Source organism: Thermobia domestica, chromosome 6 (assembly GCF_964235325.1).
Source record: "Thermobia domestica chromosome 6, izTheDome1.hap1.1, whole genome shotgun sequence".
In the NCBI taxonomy this organism is placed as follows: Eukaryota; Metazoa; Arthropoda; class Insecta; order Zygentoma; family Lepismatidae; genus Thermobia; species Thermobia domestica.
Window position 1 is genome coordinate 229,217,548 of NC_137459.1, and position 20,263 is coordinate 229,237,810.

General features: G+C 37.3%; 1 protein-coding gene and 1 long non-coding RNA gene across 3 annotated transcripts in view; one reads left to right on the plus strand and one right to left on the minus strand.

The window, feature by feature from the left end:
* Apoltp (Apolipoprotein lipid transfer particle) overlaps positions 1–20,263 on the plus strand; it is a 6,186,292-nt gene that overhangs the window by 5,173,574 nt on the left and 992,455 nt on the right. The window lies entirely within an intron of this gene.
* LOC145687761 (uncharacterized) lies at positions 7,034–13,432 on the minus strand. The gene is made up of 2 exons (XR_014131744.1): positions 13,178–13,432; positions 7,034–7,195 (listed from the first exon to the last, which is right to left on the minus strand). It is a non-coding gene; the product is annotated as an uncharacterized LOC145687761 (long non-coding RNA).

Consider the following 20,263-nt stretch of genomic DNA (forward strand, 5'->3'; position numbering starts at 1 on the left):
CTTCGCATCATATATCCAAATATGTTTACCATACGTTTTATAAAAATTGCTGAAGCTTGCATATTATATGGAGCGCTTAGAGCACAGAGCAATCAACCCATAAAGTCGTGAGAATAATAGACATAAAATTTGTAATATGAGCTTCTGCATGTTGGTCTACGTAAATTGATTTGGCACTTTCAAATTTCATCCGTTTTTCCACTCAAAAGTGTCGATAATTCAACAACTAAATAAATAGACCATGCTAATTTAATTGAAATTCATCGTAATTTTGCCTATGAGAAACACTTTACCATTTTATAACGTAAAGGTCAGATCCATTATTATTGTAACAGACCGGTGCTTGAGGGATTGACCGTAGAAATTCAAACTCTTATTAGTTAGAATTTGACAACTTGGTTTTATTACAAGTATAAACTCTGTAGTCGGTAGAAAAGAGGACATGGATCATGTGTCAGAGTTGATGACGATGTGTTTTGGTGGGCCAATGGTTCATGGTGGGTAGTGGGTCGAAGTGGATCATGGTGGGTAGTGGGCCAGAGTGGGCCAAGTTGGGTGGTAGATCATGGATCAGAATGAGTTACGTTGCGTGGTGGGTTAAGTTTTCATTGACGCACTCCATCCCTGATAAAATCTGTAAAACCAAACCACATAAGAGCAATATTACTACACAAAACGCTCAACATCTTAGCTATTCATTACAAACTATTGCATGATCCAAATAACTCTAGTATACCCACAAACCATCATCTGTCATATTTAACCGAAATACGTCATGAATTTTCTGACAACCTGATATTTGAAATATTAATACGCAAAGTTCATTGATCTCATCACTTATTCACTTATTCTCTTATGATCATCACAACGTTTAGGGTACTTCCCGTAGATATGGAAAGGTAAACTGTAGTATCGAGGCTTGGTGTAGCGTGCAACTAAACAAATGAAAAGCAACAGGATAATATCTCCCTCCACCAAACCCCCTAAAATGGAATGTGTTGATTATTCAACAAAACGACTTGAAATGCAATCAGAAAACTCATAAAATATAAAATATGTAGCCAAGTCTCGACTTTACAATAATAATAATAATAATAATAATAATAATAATAATAATAATAATAATAATAATAATAATAATAATAATAATAATAATGGAATAAGAAAACTACAAAATCATATATACCTTCCAATTAAGAAAATAATGATTGCCACGACATAGGGGCCGAAACTTGAAACCGCCACTTCCCTCCAGGGAAGCTCTAAGCCGTTTGGCGGGGGCGTTTTAAGACAAAATTGTCTTACTCCATGTACGATACAAACATGAAATTATAAGTGAAGCGTAAAACATAACATCACAGAAAAGGTAAATAAAACAAATGTGAGTCGTGGGCCCATTTCAGCAAAACATGTATACTATTATGGGCCCTAGAAATAATATATATTCGTATATTATTGTCAGGTTTGTCAATATTGTCCCCTTAATTAATTTGTCGTGTATGGAACGGTTCCAGAGGCATAACTAACGACCTCGCAAACCTCCGGGGACCCATAAAGAGTAAGAGATGGGTGAAAAGAGTGGGCCCAAGAATTAGGAAAACGACTTCTTCTAGGGGCGCATTACACGTATTAATGCTGCCCCCTCCCTAGAAAAAAAACTAAGTTACGGGGCTGCCACGTCGGGATTCGAACCCGTGTTTCTGCCATATGAGTTTCATAATGTGCCAATTTACCACAAATTCCTCATATAAAGATAAAACAACAAACTAGTAGTTACGGAAGATAAAAATAGAGCTTTCTTTTTCTACACGTGTTGATGTAATTCAAAGAGTGCGAAAATAATGTCTGCCGCAGGAAAGTATCCAAGGGGTTTATCCGAAGGTCCGTACCAGAAATGAAAAAGACATTAAGGGAAAATTAAACAAAAAGGAACGAGCAATAGAAGAACCAATGTTAAAAATATAAAGCTACAGCGATCGTTTGGTTACTTTTTCTTACGAGGAACTTTTTTGGGGGGAAACAGGGGGAGCGAGTCAAGTTAAAAATGGATATTATTGTAACGGAGCATTCTGAATTGCACCTAGCTCCATGCTAATCCTATGGACTACAAATGACTATCAGATAGAGTCTCAGGTAGAACTTAAGAAATACCAATAATCCCCAATAATATGAGCCTGGCAACATACGTTCCAGAGACACTTATGAAAGAAACTTTTAATTTCGCGGCAATAGTAATCCATTGCGCGACAGGATGTTTTCACAACCGAAATAGATCACGTTGCTATCCTTAACAGCATAAAACGAAGGCAAGAAAAAGGGGAAAATATAAGAAATACCGAGTTGGAAAGACCTCGGAAGACTATACCTTTTCCATTTTTTTAATATCCTTTTACTCGAGATTTCTTCATAGTTTGTTACTAAAATACTTACTAACATATCCTCATTTTATTGTCCTAACCAACCAAAATGGGTACGTTGTTAGTAAAATAGTTTAGATTGATCGAGCCTTTTGTGGGTAACCACAATATTTCATGTCACGCCCTTATTACAAAATCCTGGCTACACGAACCAAAATATTTTACCAGTAAAATAGTTTAGAGTGACCAAGCCCCTGGTGTGACAACTTCCATATTTCATTACGGATATCCGCTATTACGAAATCCTGGCTGCGTGCCTGTCTGCCGGCTTGCATTTTCGCGCATTCCAAGAATTTCAGATATGCTCTGATCTTATTGGCCGATACACATAGGGCATAAAGAGTCAAGACCTACATATCGCGGAAATTAAGGCCATCTGCTGTCTTTCTTCGTGGCCGACCGTACTAGGGCCCAAGATTTTTTTTAAACATCATAACACTTTTTTCATTAAAATAAGCTTGTAGTTTTACTATACGGATCCATAATAAAAGTAATAATAATAACAGCAGCAGCAATAGTATTATTATTAGTAGTAGTAGTAGGAACGGGTTAGAAGCCCCGCAGAGGTTGGTTAGGTTGCGTTCTCTTGCTCAAATTTTTCAGTACATTTTACATGACCAACTTAAACAACTGGCTAGGGTAGCGCGCGAATACTGAAACTCTTGGAGTCGGCGTAAATGCTGCCGGCTTTTCTTTCTTAGAAATTAGAAGTCGCGATGAGGAAGAATAGTAGTAATGTAAATCGGGAGCAGTTAAAAACGATGAGGTAGTCTCAAATTGATAACGTTTCGTGATATTTTGCTCATTGACGAAGGTCTATATAACTTGTTTTTGAGTTAAAGAAGGAAAACTCAAGTAACTCATTGTGACACTCATATGAAACTCCTTCTTATTATAGTATTTGTATAGTTTTACATGCAACGATTTTAACTAGCTAAAAGTTTAGGTAAAAGGTGAAGTGACGCGGGAACTGAGTGGTTAGAGTATTGAACTTCTGTTCGGTGGACCCGGGTTCGAATCCCGGCCAGGTTGGAACTTATTCAAATCTTTAAATTTCAGTTTCAATACACACTCAGTGTGACAAGAAAGATCTCATCTTCTCCAGAAAGAAAATTATGTTGGTATGAGGAGAATTGGAGAAGGTCTCTCAATTGAGACAATCACACTGAGAAAAAAAAATGTAGGTGGCATACTTAAAAACGTAGGTTACATTCGTAATTCCTGTAGTTTCTGGACTTAACGTACAACCGTATATAACATCCTGCAGCAAACGTATAGCTGAAAAAGTATGCATTATACGAACTGTCCGCATAAGTGCAATGACGTCATTCGTGTGACGTCATCTGCAGCAACAAGTATATACGGAGGTAATATCTAGCTTTGTGACGTCAGGATCGTATGTAGCATGTGGGTTAATAATGACGACACTCACTGACTATCAGGACGGAGCATAATTTCAAGAAGTATGCAATATACGTTCTGTACGTGTGTTTCTTGCGTTTAACCCCGAGACAGCATCTATATTGTAGACTTGTCTACTTGTGCCCCGTACGTACGACTAGATACAGTATACGTATTGTACGTATGTATTATACAGATTTTCCTTATGTCGCACACAGCTTGTCCCGATACAGCATACAGAATATCCGTATGCACCATACAGAGTGCACATATGCAGCTTACAGACTGTCTGCATGCAGCATATAGATTATACGTATGTCGCGTACAGGCTGGCCATATGTAATGTATGGATTGGATGTATGTAGCTTATAGATTGTCCATATGAAATATGCGGATTTTACCTGTATCGCATACGTATTGCCTTGTTGTAATATATGGATTGGACATATTCAGGATCTAGATTGTACGTATAGTGCACCATTATTGAAGTGCTGCAACATAGTGAGAAATGCATGATACATTCTTACTGTAATGTCACATATTGTTTTTCTCTGTATGGAAACAAAAATAGCTTAAAATATGGTTGATCTCCTTTGTGCCAATAATAATAAGATTAAAAAATTACACTTTTCAATCTTAGTTTGGAGCAGTGAAACTGTCCAGAGAAATGTATTTACCTGCAGGGTGTAAGTTTGGACTTCCTGCTAATTCTTTGGAAAGCTACTGCAAAGCCAAGGTTGAAAAGTGGCGCAAGCGTTAATTTTAAAATTATTGGCACAAAGGAGGTTAACCATATGTTAAACTATTTTAGTTTTCATACAGAGTAAATCAATATGTGACAATATTACTGTAAGAATTTATCATACCTTTTGCAATAACTTAGTTGCAGCACTTCAATAATAATGCAAAATGCACAGCCATGTACAATCCTATGTTCAAACTCAAACAAGACTTACGTAAGTCATTTATTAAGCCGTTATCATCCATTGTTTGTACAGTCACGAAATTAAATATTTTTCAGTTGACAAAATTTGTTTTCCTAAAAACTCAACAATAAATTAACCTATTAGAGGACCGACTTTGGCAGGTTGTCAAGAATAACAACAAAAAGATCCAAATTAATTCATTTGTTCCCGAGCTATTGGCAAAAGAAAATTTGTCAACTGTCAAATACTTTCTTTTCCGTGTGTACTATATAAAGACGACTTTACCTCATTCTTTTCCTTAATAATATCCTCTTCCAAAATGCAGAAGTTGTTACCACAAGAGGCGTGAATAGGATTTTCCAGAAATAACTTCTCTGCACATTTTAATTAACAGATAAGTTATTTTTTTAAATGACGCTATAATTAAAAACATGGTGTCAGCTGAAAACGTGTTCCCTCACAAGATGATTCCTACACAGTACTCGCCATTAAAAATGAAACTTCAAGGAGACAGGGTAGCTACGCCAAAGTTCCCAAGCCGATATCTAATAGTAAGTGTCAACTATGCTTAACCCTTAACATACCAAGCGGGGTACTCTAGGGACCCCAGAGAGTGATATTTAGTGATACTGCCGCAATTATAAGAATCAATTTATTCTCAATTTTTATATGTATCCTGCAACCCTTTGAGATATTAATTACATGATTAGATCAACGATTAGTTTCTTTAAAAAATACAAAAAATAAAAACACACTTGAAAGTGTAAAAACTCCATTGTTAAACCTGTGTTTCAGATTTACGAACACAAAAGTATAAAATTGTATGAAGAACTGAATAGTGCTCAAATATACATAATATTTGATGTCAACAATGTTCATTTAACTTAAGTATGCTTCTAGACATCCAAAAAATAATAGTTGGAGCAACCCTCTGCAATACTGTGTTGAGAAATTAAAATAATACTTGGGGTCTCCAGAAGACTCCAGCATGGTAAACAACTTTGACGACTTAGGTTTGGTACGTTAAGGGTTAAACTTATCGCTGTATTCGCTGTGTGACAACGTGGTGACAAAGGAGCAGAACTGACCCAACATTCACAACCAGAACGACTGTAACACAGCGAGACATCGAGAGGATGTCCTCTTCTGGTATGGTAAGCCATGCGTCTTACGATCCAATGCCACAGCTCATCAACTGTAGCTGGCGGAGTTCATAGGTATGAGAAGCTGTGCAGCCATCGACCAAACATATTTATCCTTCCCTGCTCTATACATTCTGCAAATTTGGACTTTCCTGGATGTATCCTTCTTAGTTCAACATTTTAAGTAACGAGCAGTGTAATAGTCTCATACATTATTTAAAGAAAGAGCGATGATTCTCAGAACTACTCGGAAGTTTCTAGTTTACAATTTTATATGATATAGATATAGATAGATATATAGATAGATAGATAGATATACAATAATTTAAAACGGTTATATCAAAGTTTGCAATTCAGAGCACAAAAAGAAGTATAGCTCTCGGAACACTGATTATACCCAGATAATACCACTAGTAAACTCAACCACACTCAGTAAAGTTAGTTGCTTGGTATTGTCTATGAGGCAAAGATCATCGTATCTCATTGCGTGTAGATTTTTGTATTTGTTTAACGCTAAAAATTGTTTGTCGCTAATCGAACCCAGTAACATATATATACCGACAGGACGTACGTTAGTCACAAGGTTACATGAGTGAAACACTAAATTATTCGATTGACACTTGCGGCGTTGTCAACACTAGAGAAAGGTACAAAGTGATTAAATAAATACGAAACATAGTTCATACAAAATATAGCGATGTATGAAGTCTCCTTTTATACAATTTGGATAAAGGATACATCTGTAGAGAGCAACATAAATGATTTCTCTGGATAATTTGGATTAGTCCAGAACTCGAACAAAACTAATTTTGAAATTCGTTGTTAAGTCCAACATTTTTTCTTTCTTTCTTCGGATTCTCAATAAAGTTGACTACTGAAAAGCTGAGTTACAGATTTTATGTTAAAACATGTTCACTATACCATTGCCTTATTCACAGAACAATACATTAGTTATTAATGTATGTCTGAAATAATAGTGCTTCGTGCAGATTTACTTTATCCAATCGGAATTGCACAATGATAAAAAAAAATGTTGCAAGGTATAATGTTCTTATTTACAGAGAAAAAGAGTTGAAAGGACTTGACGTAACAAACATTTTCTTTAAACAGACATACATTTATTCTAATTTATGGAAGAAAGAAATAATTTGTGGAGCAGTATATTTATTAAGGTTACATATTCGTACAAAAGAATGTGAATATAATCGGGTCTGTCTTCAGAAAGGACGTGCTTTTAGCCACAAATTACACTGCTTCTTTTCGCTGTCTTTCATGCAGAATCCTGGTTTTGTTTTGATGCATGAAATACCTGAAACAAAAATAAAAAAAAATATTTAAAATGTTACATTTTAAAATATTTAACATTTTTTAAATTAAATGGACAAAACCTGGTCGGTCAGGTATGGACTTTTGGGTTTCTGGTAGAAAAACGATTAATTAAAAAAAGTGTTTATTGATGCTGAACAACTCGAAATGTATTACTATGCAAAAGTAAGTGGGTACCCAATGGCGTTCGAGGTACCATGCGGTACCTAATGTCTGCATTTTTAGATATGTGGAAATATATGTCTCTAAAATGTAAAGAACTGATATCTGTTTAGTACAGAAAACCGCAACTCGGTAAGCCTTATGGATACCGAGGTATGGGAAAATAAAGAACAACACCATAGAAGTGTGAGGTTTGCGTACTACATTGTGCAGTTTCGAAAACGTAATTACTGAGGGCTAACAACAACCTCAAAAGTAGTTTCAATTCAGTACACTACACACACGTCCTTATGGGGGCTTTCGGGTACTATGGCATTCACAGACCTCCCATTTCTAAACATTCTAAAATATATTTTAATAAACTTATAAAGAACGTTACAGGTGTGTGTTTACCGAAACCGCAAGTCGGTACGTTTAACAGTTACCGAAATATAGTGAAATAAATAGGAACACCATAGGTATGTGGGGCTTCCATACTTGACAGTACAGTTTAGAAAATTAATGAAAATATGACTAATGGCTATCAAGATATTGTCAAATAAAGGGAGGACCCACACAGTTACGGGGATTTGGTGTTAGGTGGTAAAATTTCCGAAACTGGTCATGAAATCTGAATAAGCACCAGTAGCAATTTCATCCTAAAGTAACTGGGTATTTCCATGGGGTTTTAGAACATCAAGGGTCTAAAAAGATTAAGTTTTAAAAGCTTTGGAAAATATAATTTGACATTTGTAAAGAGTATTAGAAAAGAGAATAGAGTTACCCAAAACTTCCAGCCAGTACGTCTTACAGCTAGAGAGACACCGTGAAATAAAAGAGTATTAGATCTTGAAATTTCATAAAACAATTTTTGATCTTAATAAAAGTTAAATAAGATGGTACTTATATGGGTGAAGTGAGTACCTCACACTCGTCAGGGCAATTCCGATCGAAAGATTAATTCAGCTCGAAGTTTTCTTCGGGTAAATCCAAGCGTGATAATTCCTAGCGTACAAAAAGAATGAAAATTCTTTGTCAATATCTAATATAGCAACCGAGATATAAGTAATTATGTATTTTATGACGTCGTAAAAATGGAGACCCACATGGATTTGTACTGTTGAGTCTTTGCTGTAAGAAGAAGAAATTTCAGAAAACTACCGTATATACCTTAATAGACAATTAAATGGGTGCAGGCACGGTGGCTTAGTGGTAGAGTGCGTATCTTTGGTGTATTGGGTTCCTGGTTCGATCCGCGGCCAAGTCAGTTTGTAGTCGACATCGTATTCGTGGGTATTCTCGGGGTAATCCCGTTTCCTCCCACCTTTGCACTCCATCAATTCTATCATCAACATTCATTTGCCTTAATTTCATTTTAAAATTAAATGGGCAGTTAAGTGTGATCGTATCTCTGTGGATTAAGAGAATACTCCAGTGTAGTTTCTGCAAAACATACTAGGTAAACACCCCACCACTAAGTTACTGTGTTCTCACTGATTTAATTGTCTATTAAGGTACAAAGAGTAGGTTTTTGAATTTCTTTCTTATAGCAAAGACCCAGAAGTACAAATCCTTAAAGATCTCTATTTTTACGCCATAAAACATATGACTTGTTATATTTTGATTACTATATTAGATATTCACAGGGAATTTTCACTCTTTTACACAGCTCGATGAACCTTTGGAACTGCCTGAAGAAAACCTAGAAATAATCTTTCCATCGAAATTGTAATGAGGTACTCACTTAACCCATAGATGTACCATCTTATTTAATTTTGTTGGGACCAATAATTTTTCCGAAGTTTCAACATCTCATACTCTTTTATTTCACGGTGTTTCTCTATATGTTAGATGTACTGGCTGGAAGTTTTAGGTAAACATATTTATACTTATATATTTCTAATACTCTTTACAAATCTCAAGTTATATTTTCAAAAGCTTTTAAAATTTAATCTTAGTAGACTGTAAGATGTTCTAACACCCCATCGAAATATCTAATTACTTGAAGATGGAATTGCTACTGGTGCTTATTAATTTTCCATGACCGGTTTCGGAAATTTTATCATCTAACACGAAAATCCCATACCCGTATTGGTCCTCCCTTTATTTGACAATATCTTGATAGCAGTTAGTCATATTTTAATTCATTTTCCAAATTGTACCTTCAAGTATGCAAGCCCCAGGCCCGTAGCCAGCCCAAAAATATACGGGGGGCCCGGCTGAAGTTAGGGGGGGCCCGATCCAACCATATGATAGTTCATCACCATATTATAGTTCTTTTGCGAGCCTACTCTAAAACTTTTAGGAGGCCAGCAAAAATATAGGGGGGCCGGGCCCCCCTAGACCCCCCTGGATACGGGCCTGGCAAGCCCCACATACATATCGTGTCGCTCTTTATTTTCCCATATCTCGGTATCCCTAAGGCTTACCGAGTTGCAGTTTTCAGTAAACAAATATCAGTTCTTTACATTTTAGACACATGCATTTCCATATATCTAAAGTGCAGAAATTAGGTACCGCATTGGAACCCCATTGAGTACCCACTTACTTTTGCATAGCAGGGTAAAAACGCCAGTGGTTCTCACTTTAAGGTTGAAAACATACTATTTTGTCTCTTCTCTCAGCATCGTGAATCTGTCGGAGCTGTACCATAGTTGGAAAGACTCACTGATCCTTCCTATAATGACCATGTAGTCAGAATTCAAAAAGGAGTAGCCGTTGAAGGAAAAACAATATTTTAAAATCCTTGCACCAGTAGTCGTCACCTTAAAATCAAAATGTTCCAGTAGTAGTCAGAATTTTCTACCAGTGTTCGTCACTCAAATAACTTGACATAATTTATTCAGAAACGCACTGTTTATCAGTTTAAAATTAAAAATGAAATGAAATCTTTAAGTTTAACGTCCCACGATTATGCCGGTTAGGCTAAAGGAGACGGTGATAATGAGAGATGAGTGAAATGGTGGAATGAAGAAAGTGGGAGGAAACGGGAGAACCCGAGAAAACCAACGAGCACGGTGTTTGTCCACCACAAAGTTCACTTGGCGGGGGCTGGGATCGAACCCGGGACCCCAAGCACCAGAGGTGAACGCTCTACCACTGAGCCACCGCGCCCCCCAGTTTAAAATTAAGAATAGAGTATAAAGTACTAATCTTAATAACTGTGCATCACTTTTGACACTCAAGAAAGAAAATAAAAATGTTTTTACATACTTTTTAAAGCAATTTCAGTAAGAAAAATGTTAACTGAATTCAAAAGTTAACTGTATATTTTTTAACGTTAAGAGTACAATATTAAATACTATGTTTAATAACTATAGTGACTTTAAGCACTCAAAAATGAAAATAAACATGTTTGTACATACATTTTTAAAACAATTTGAGAAACAAAATAAGTTAACCGAATTCAAAACTTAATTATACATCACCTTAAGATTAAGAATGGACTATAAAATACTGAGGTTAATAATAATGCATTACTGAAGAATGAAAACAAAAATGTTTTTAACTACCTATATTGTATTTACATGTTGTTATTTTTCATTAACATGCTTTTTGATAACGCACGATATGGGCTAGGGGCTGTTCAGAAACTCAGATGAAGCGTCTTTGTTTAACAACACCCTCATATCCTTTGCTTGCATTCCACTCCCACCCAACCTGTTTTAGAATCAAAAGTGATTAACAGTTGCCTGCCATTTGGGATGACACGTCATTCTACTGTTCCGCTGAAATCAAGCAGAAGACATGTTTGGTATTTTTTGGCCGCGTATTCGCATATTGTCATAGTGCCTCTATTTGTAGACGTAAATCTTTTTAAGTCATTCTGCATCGAATAAGCAATAAGGTGTAAGTTGTTGTGAGCTTTCGAAATGCCACGAGAAGCGCTAATGTTAAAATCGAATTGATTGAATTTTCGAAGAATACTGAGGTGTGCGAAGGATAGCTGAAAATTTTTGTATCGGTAAAACACAAGCATCTGAGATAATATAAAACCAAGACAAGTTAATAAAGTTGTGGTGTGAAAATGACGTTGAAAATAGTGTCTCATTGCTTTGAACAAAGTTGGTGTGCAAGTGAATGTTTTTATAGAGTGCGGAATGAAAAAAAAATTCCTGTGTTAGGGTCGATGCTAAAAGCTAAGAATTTGGAGGTAGCAACAGAAATGAATGTTTCAGATTTCAAGGTCTCCAACGAGTGGTTAGAGAAGTTGCGGATTAGACACAAAATTTCTTTCAAAGCGATTTGTGGAGAATCCGCAGATGTCGACATGCCCACAGTCATAGAACGGTTTGATAAGTTACCTTCAATAGTTTGTAATTACATATTACCTTATTTACTAATTTACGTAAGAAAATATCGACACCTCTCTAAGACGGACACCTCTCTATAGCGGACAATTGTTGATTCCCCACGGCTGTCCGCTTTAGAGAGGTTTCACTGTATTTCGTTTATTTAGAAATCACTAGACTTTTTGAAGGGTTTGACGGGCATACGCATAGGAATGACTAAATTAGATTTTTTAAAAAAGAAATCCTGCAATTTGGGTGGGCTTCAGCCTGAAAGCCCCAAATCCCGTAAATCTTCCACTGATTACGGTTGAGATGATATTCTTGGATGTAAAGAGCAACCAAGGCAAATCAGTTCACGGAGAGTTTTTCTGTTTTTCAGTTGCCATTTTTGTGGGTCATGCTAAACTATCAGAATGTGGCTCGTATTTCGGTACCAGAAAATACATAATTTTCTTTACAAATATCGATAATTCATACTAAGTACTGATACCGGTACCATAATTCCAACATCAATATTTGTAGACTGCATGCAGTTTTGTGTAAAAAGTGAAATGTATAAATACAGGAGAGAAAACATTGCAGACAAACATTATGTTAGTATGTTGAACATACTTTTTTGTATGTGGTGCAAAATATCTTCATCTATGGGGTTACTTTGCACTAAAGTTTATATGAAATGAAATCTTTGAGTTTTACGTTCCACGATTTTGCCGGGTATGCTAAAGGAGACGGTGATGATGAGTAATGAATGAAATGGTGGAATGAAGAAAGTGGGAGGAAACGGGACAACCCCGAGAAAACCCACGCACACGGTGTTTGTCCACCACAAAGTTCACTTGGCGGGGACTGGGATCGAACCCGGGACCCCAAGCACCAGAGGTGAACGCTCTACCACTGAGCCACCGCGGCCCCTCATATAGAGTATGTACAAGTAACAATATGTTGTAAAAAAAATGGCCCGTCTGGAGGTCATGTAAGCTAAACACCAATACAATTGTTACAGATTTATTTACTAGCACTGTTTAATTATCTACGGTGCTGAACATTGCAACATCAATATCATTATGTCACATCCTTTCAAAATTATGCTAACTGCAAAGTAGACCTGCTTTGCTTCGTAATGTCCAAATAGTTGATTACTGTGCTCGAATGCAGGCAAGTAGCATACAAATTTATGATGTTGAAGGCGTTATTTTTCACAGGTATGGAGAAAAGACATGAAAACGAAAAATAAAAAGAAATCTTTGCTTTACGTCCTACGGTTATGCTATGTATGCTGACAGTCACAAATGAGTATTGAAAATTGATGATCTTGGAATACGATTTGGTGGAATAATGAGGGGGAAAAAATAGACATTGATTAAATATAAAATTGAAAAGAAATAAGGGCCTGACGCTCAAATATTTATCTATCTGGCAGCCATATTGATCCCTCTAAAATATCATGAAGTACTTGATTGATTCTAAACCCAATAATAGTAATAGTAATTATAACAATAAACACAGATTATACCTAGATATAATTTACGCACCTTGAAGTCTAGAAATTAATAATTGCAATCCTCAGCATTCCAATAGAACTTTGATTTCTCCAAATGAAGATTCGGACATCGGTTTTCTTCTCAAGCAATAATGGGGTACAATAATCAGTTGCAGTCCAAAGCCAAGTCACTAAGCATGAATATAAAAGATTTTGTGTTAAATATTTCAATGTAAATTTCATGAAATAGAATTCATTAGTTAGTTACATACAAACTCTTACGCATGTAAGTCAGAATCTACTTGTAATAACTTGTAAATTTAAACAAAATTATACTACAGTTATAGGGATATCAAACATATATTCCATAATATATATAGGGTGTCTCAAAAGTCCCCTGGCATAAAGTAACTCGGTTATTATCAGAGTTACAACAAAATGTAATTGGGAAACCGTCTCCAAATATGATGTTTCCAATGTAAGTTGAAAGAATTTTCGAAATCGGATGAGTCGTTTGGCTGTACACTCTTTATGCGTCCAATGTTAAATGAAAATGCAACGTTGCCATTTACCTGGACCCACAACATAAGTGAATGAAGTTACTGTCTTTTACGCTAACATGTCGATGGCCCATTTCAAACAGTAACTCCATTCACATATGTTGTGGGTCCAGGTAAATGGTAACATTGCATTTTCATTCCACATTGGGCGCATAAAGAGTACAGCCCAAACGGCTCCTCCGATTTAAAAAGTGTTCACGTTAGATTGAAAACAACATATTTAGAAATGGTTTTTCCTCTTACATGTTGTTGTAACTCTGATAACAGAGTTACCCTGTGTCAGGGGACTTTCGAAACACCCTGTATACATCATACGAAGTTCCTTTCTAAATTCTACACGGGTGTAGTTTAATTGAATGTGAGATGGATGATACATTAGGCCGTTTGGGAATACTCACACAGATGGCCGCCATTTTGGATTAAATTTGTTTGTTATAAATTGGTGGGTAATGTGATATATATATATATGGCCACGGGCTAGAATTTTCTCAGTATGTCAAATATGCAATCAGATTCCATGGAGCTTGATTTGGTGAAAAGTTATTGCCAATTGAACGTTGCATTTACCTCTTTCTTCTAGATGTAGAACCATACCGTTAGCACGTAAGGAATGTATCGAAATATTCAAACTGTGGGGCGGGAGGAGTGCCTGTGCAGTGGTTACCGATTGCAAACAGAATCATCCACAATGTGACTGTGTTATATGTTGCAGTGTCACAGTAATTAACTAAATTTGAGGAGACGGGCACATTCGTGGACATACGTAGCGGACGGTCGTAGACAGCTACAGATGAAGCAACGCCTACGGCAGTGCTGACTTCCTTCTCGATGTGGCCCCAAAGGAGCACACGTCATTTATTAATGCAATGCGGGTTGAGTCATAGGGTCTGCGCGTGTAGAAGTGCATCCGTACAAGGTGCAAATGAAGCAACATCTCCACGAGAACGATCTTGATCGCCAAGTGCAGTTTTGTGACCAAGTTATCGAGTAATTATGGTTAAACTCTAACATTTTTATGCAAATACTCTTTTCAGATGAAGCTAACCTCTACGTAAATGGGAAGGTTAATAGGCAAAACATGCACAATTGGTCACCTGACAACCCCGCGTGCAAGACTCCTCCAACATGACCAGCGCAAAGAAAATTAATTATGGTGTTGGCAGACAAATGAGGAATACGTCTAATCAGTCACTTTTTCATTCCATAAAATTAACTGCGGAATAATACCTCACGCTCGTACAAGATAGATATTGCGAGCTGCGATGCCCGAGGATGGTACATTCTCGCAGTTTTTTCAACACCATGGCGCTTTCTTCATTATGGGATTCATGGTGCGTCACTACTTGAACAATTCCCTAGAACATGGGTTGATCGACGAGAGGCAGTTGAATGGCTGCCCGATCACCGGACCTAACGCTGTTCAATTTCTAGCTTTGTGGACATGTTAAGCCTATGGTTTGTGCAGTAAATATCCATAATTTTTATCATCTAGAACAAAGTATCGCCATCGTCTGTGCATGAATTTGACCCTATATCCTACTTTGTGTCCACATTAATTGGAAGAAGCTTCTGCAAATGTTTATTGCTCAGTAGGGACATGTGGAACATATACTATAACCAGGGGTAAAAGTGGACCTGAAAAGGTGGGGGGACGGTAGGTAGCGGCATCACTCCACGCCGTTTCTCCTGCCTATCTTTGCCCATTGTACCATTTTAGGGTCTGGGAGACGCCGTACATGTTTTTTTCGAGGTGAGGAACTCCGTCCTCCGCGTTCCCCCTCGCTTTTACCCCTGACTATAACAGCGAAATGTGTTCGAAGTGGGAACAATCAGAGGCGGTGCGTTTTATTACGATTTAGACTCGACATACCGGCTACCTAAATGTTCAAATGCAGTGAAGTGTGAAGCCTACAAGATTGCATTTCTATTTATATAATGTCTGAAAACCACTGGAAAGCTTCTTTAGTTACGGAGAAAAAATGGAGAGACTGATCCATTCATCGTGAACAACTTTCTGAAAAAAATAAAATAAAATAAAATAAAATAAAAATAGCCCCTTACCTTGTATCAGAAAATTATACACGAAAATGCTCAAAAAACGACTTTTAATATTAACAATTTCCAGCGGGAAAACTCCTGGACCACACACTCGAATGAGGGGTATTTCAAACTCCCGTAAGATCCGCCCCCACTGCAATCCCCTAAATCCGCCCATGCTCAAAACACGACGCTTATAAGACTTCAGACAAGACGACACATACCAACATACGAAAGAAACAATTCAATATGGCACATCAAAATATAAACTAATGAACTTCTTTGAAAACAACTAAATTTACAAACAAAAGGTAGAAAAAGGTAAAAAATGTCAGTATTGTCAACTTAGAAGTTACTTCTACATAAGAAATAAAATCTTTGTCAATGCGTATAAAAATGGATTTATTAAAGGTATTTAGCATTTATTCTTCCGTGAAGGTATATCTTGATCACTAAAAAACCAGAAACGGTATGTCTCTATCACTGAAAAAAAAAACAGAAGGGTATGACATACCACTACATATAGTCTCACTTGGTTCATTGCCAATAACATTTCACCAGAATAAGTTACATGATATCTGATTGCATATTTGACATCCTCAGAACATTTTAGTGCATGGCCATGTATCACACTACCCACTTATCATCCGTATTAAAATTTCGAATCTAAGATGGCGACCGTCAGCGTGATGTAATCCGAAAGTATCCTTCTGGGCCTAATGTGTATCTCTTATCTCGCATTCAATTAAACTACATCCCTGTAGTTTTCAGAAAGGATGACAAGGGACTTCTGATGCACCCTGTATATAATAGTTGTATCAATAATGAAGTTGGAAATATGTGATCTAGTTCGTTGTTTCCAATTTAACCTAATGTTTTGCTGAAAAGGGAATATTTGTTGAAATCTGAGTTTTACGTGCGACGGGTATACCAGCTAGGCTAAAGGAGACGCTGATGATGGTATAATGAATGAAATGGTGAAATGAAGAAAGTGGGAGGAAACGGGAGAACCCCGAGAAAACCCACTCACACGGTGTTTGTCCACCACAAAGTTTACTTGGCGCGAGCTGGGATCAAACCAAAGACCCCAAACACCAGAGGTGAACGCTCTACCACTGAGCCATCGAGGCCCGACAGGAATATTTGTTGAAGTCTGTCTTCTTCAGTACCAAGGTTACACAAAAATGAGAATATGGTTTTGATGGAATTCGAACCAACATTATATGTATACTCCCTCAGCGAGAATCAAAGCTGGCACCAACTTTACATATGCGCGCGCATTGTATGTTACTTATATAGCTCACAGAGCTATGGGCGAGCAAGCAAGGCACGTGCCCCGGGCGCGTGGTTGGAGGGGCTACTAAAAGAGAGGTTATATATTAGTACTTTTCCGTTTTGGTGTTTAATACTTTTCATCAGAGTGCGAAATCATGAAATCAAAGTGGGGGAGACTGAAGGACTGAAGAGAGCGAGAGAGAGGAAAAAACAAAAAAAGCTGCGCATTTTTACACTTCAAAGAATTGTAGTGAAATGAGAAGGTCAGAATTCAAGATGACATTCGGATGCTTGGCACGAAGAAAAACATTGCAAGCAATTTTGAAAAAAAAAAAACTTAAATAATGTGATATATTTTGTAGGCTTTGGATATGTATGTTTTAGTTGGCATCAACAATTATTGGTGTGCTTTGTCACAATTGACAGTTTAGCGAGAGACTAGGCTAACTGACAATTTTAACTTTCTGAAAGAAAAGGAAACAAATGAAAACAGCACGTTACAAAGGATACGTCTGATATTCATAGTTTGGCTTAGTATACAACAGGGGTGGATCCAGGATGGACTACTGGGGGGCGGTGGGTTGTAATGCCACTACTTACAAGTTATAGCTACTTTTAAGAGATTCAACTCTGGGTGGGTTTATTTTATATTAAAATTCACAAAGTTTCCTCTTCTTGGGGGCGATAGACCCTCCCTGGATCCGCCCCTGACTCAGGACAAGCCACACCGACAAGTGGTTGAGGCAAAGGTCAATTAATGACATTGGTATGCTGTTCCTTCAAAATCTCAATCTTGACCTGGATGTAGGTTAGCCTGGTCTCTCACTGAACCCCTCAATTGAATGTTTAATATGTAAATTAGGCACTCCTACATCACAAACAGTAAATATAACCTACCTTATTCTACGTTTTTAAATGCATTTCTACAACTGATTGTAACTTGAAAGGTTCTCGTGAAGATTAGCTGGCGGAGGTTACCTAACATAGCCATGAGTTATCAAATTAACAGTTGTGATGATAATGATCCTGAGGTTAGATGTTAAAATTGGACTCGAGAGCGGAACAAGGGCTGATCTTATTCGTGTCTCAGACGGGGCATGGAATGGAACGAATATGAAAATAAGGTTGCTGTAATAGTTTTCCACAGGGCTTGTAAGATTTTCGAAACACTTGGCATTTTTTTTATCAAGACTTGACATTTTTTTTAAAAAAAAATCAAGACTTGGCAATTTCAAGTTTCATCCCCCTCCCAATCTTGTAATGCTCGCTACGCCGCTGTAAGCAATATATATTTCCGAGAATATTCGTTGTTCATCTGTTTCCGCTGGGTTACAACGTGGTGAGCTGCATATGGGACTTTTAATAGTGTTATTATAATGAGCAAGAATTGCAAACTATGTTAATGTTCCTAAAAGAGGGAAATTGAAAGAGAAATTAAATTAAAAATAAATAAGGGAGAGAAAAGTAATCACTTGAAAATAAAAATAAAGTCGTTGAGTTTAATGTCCCATGATTATGCTGTTAGGCTAAGGGAGACGGTGATTAAAGCAAGTTAATGATTATGGAATATTTGGTGGAATGAGAAAGTGGGAGGAAACCAAGTCCCCGAGAAAACCTACAAGCACGTATATGAAAATGAAGTAAAACATACACTGGCCTATGCTTTCTTTGTCTAGCAGAGTCATAGTTTGGAATCGAAAATGTGTTTTGAATCCTTGTATTTAGAGATTGAGAGTGTAAGTAACGAAATCACTTAATACATCCATTAAGATTTCGGAAAGCGAAATCTAAATTTAGGTAAGCTAACTCCATGTACTAACTGCTTGCATCCGCTTCGTACATTGTTCGAAGGGTCACGAAGCAAATCACCTCATTTAGTCTACACATACCTAGTACTATTGTTAATTACCTGCTTCGTTTGGGTTCGATCATTCTAAACTATTTTACTGGTAGCATGTATTCGTTCCTTTAGCTAGGCTTTCGTAATGGAAGGGGGGTGCGTGACTTGAAATACTGTGGTTACAACACCAGGGGATCGATCAATCTAAACTATTTTACTGACAACATATCCATATTGATTTGTTAGGACAATAAAATAAGGATAGGCCCTATGTTAGTACGTATTTTAATTAAAGAATTATGAAGAAATCTAGCGTAAAAGAATAGAAAAAAGTATTAACAAAGACATAGTCTTCCGAGGTCATTCGAACTCGGTTCTTCTCGTCTTCTTTCTATTTCTCTTATCTTAGTTTAATGCCGTCAAGGATAGCAACGAGATCTCTTTCGGGAGTAAAGACATCCTATAAAATGGATTAGTGTTGCCGCGAAATTCAAAATGGTTCATATTATTGGTAATTCTGGGCATTGCTTAAGTTCTAACTGACAGGCTATCTGAAAGAACCGGTTTATCGATCGTCATTTTAGTCCATAGGGTTACTGGCGCAAATTCCGGGGGATGAGGACATGTCCCCTCCAATCTTAGAACTGGGGGGGACTTTCCCCTCAATAATCCGATTTGAAATGCAATTTTCGGGGAGAAATGTGATGATTTGTGTCTGATTGCCACAAAGGAAAGTAAGATGAAATTATGTACCCACCCCAGAATAAGCCCTCAATCTGCCCGCCTCACAATTTTGAAGACAACTCTGCTCCCCTGATCCTCCGCAGCATTGTTTTTCAACTTCATAAATATTTTGAACATCCTTAAAAAAAATATGAGAACTGTCTTACGCGTCCCTCCCAATGTTGAAGACAGATTTGCGCCGCTGCATAGAGTTAACATGGAGCTAGATGGAATTCGGAATGTTCCGTTACAATAATATCCAATTTCAACTTGATCCCGTTTCCCCGTTTCCTCCACACAAAGCTCCTCGTAAGAAAGAGTAACCAAACGCTTATTGTAGCTTTATATTTTTGAGGCTGATTCATCTGTTTCATCTTTCCTTAATATTTTTCATTTCTGGATCCGAAGGGGGGGTCTGGACCCACCCCTTGGCTACGTGCCTGCTTCCCGTAAAAAGCTTCATTCGAACCCTGAATCAAACAACTCCATCTGTAAAGCAGTGCTAAGTTGATTTTAATATCCTTTTCTGCAACGAGGCTGTATGAGACGTGGACTTACTGATTAACATGGACTCCGAACCACTCCCGCCGGGAATCGAACGCGGGTCTTCCACACCAAAGGCGCGTACGCTAACCGCTTAGCCATGAAGGAGCTCATCTCTAAAGCAGTGTAAGCAACACAAAAAACAAACACAAACACACAC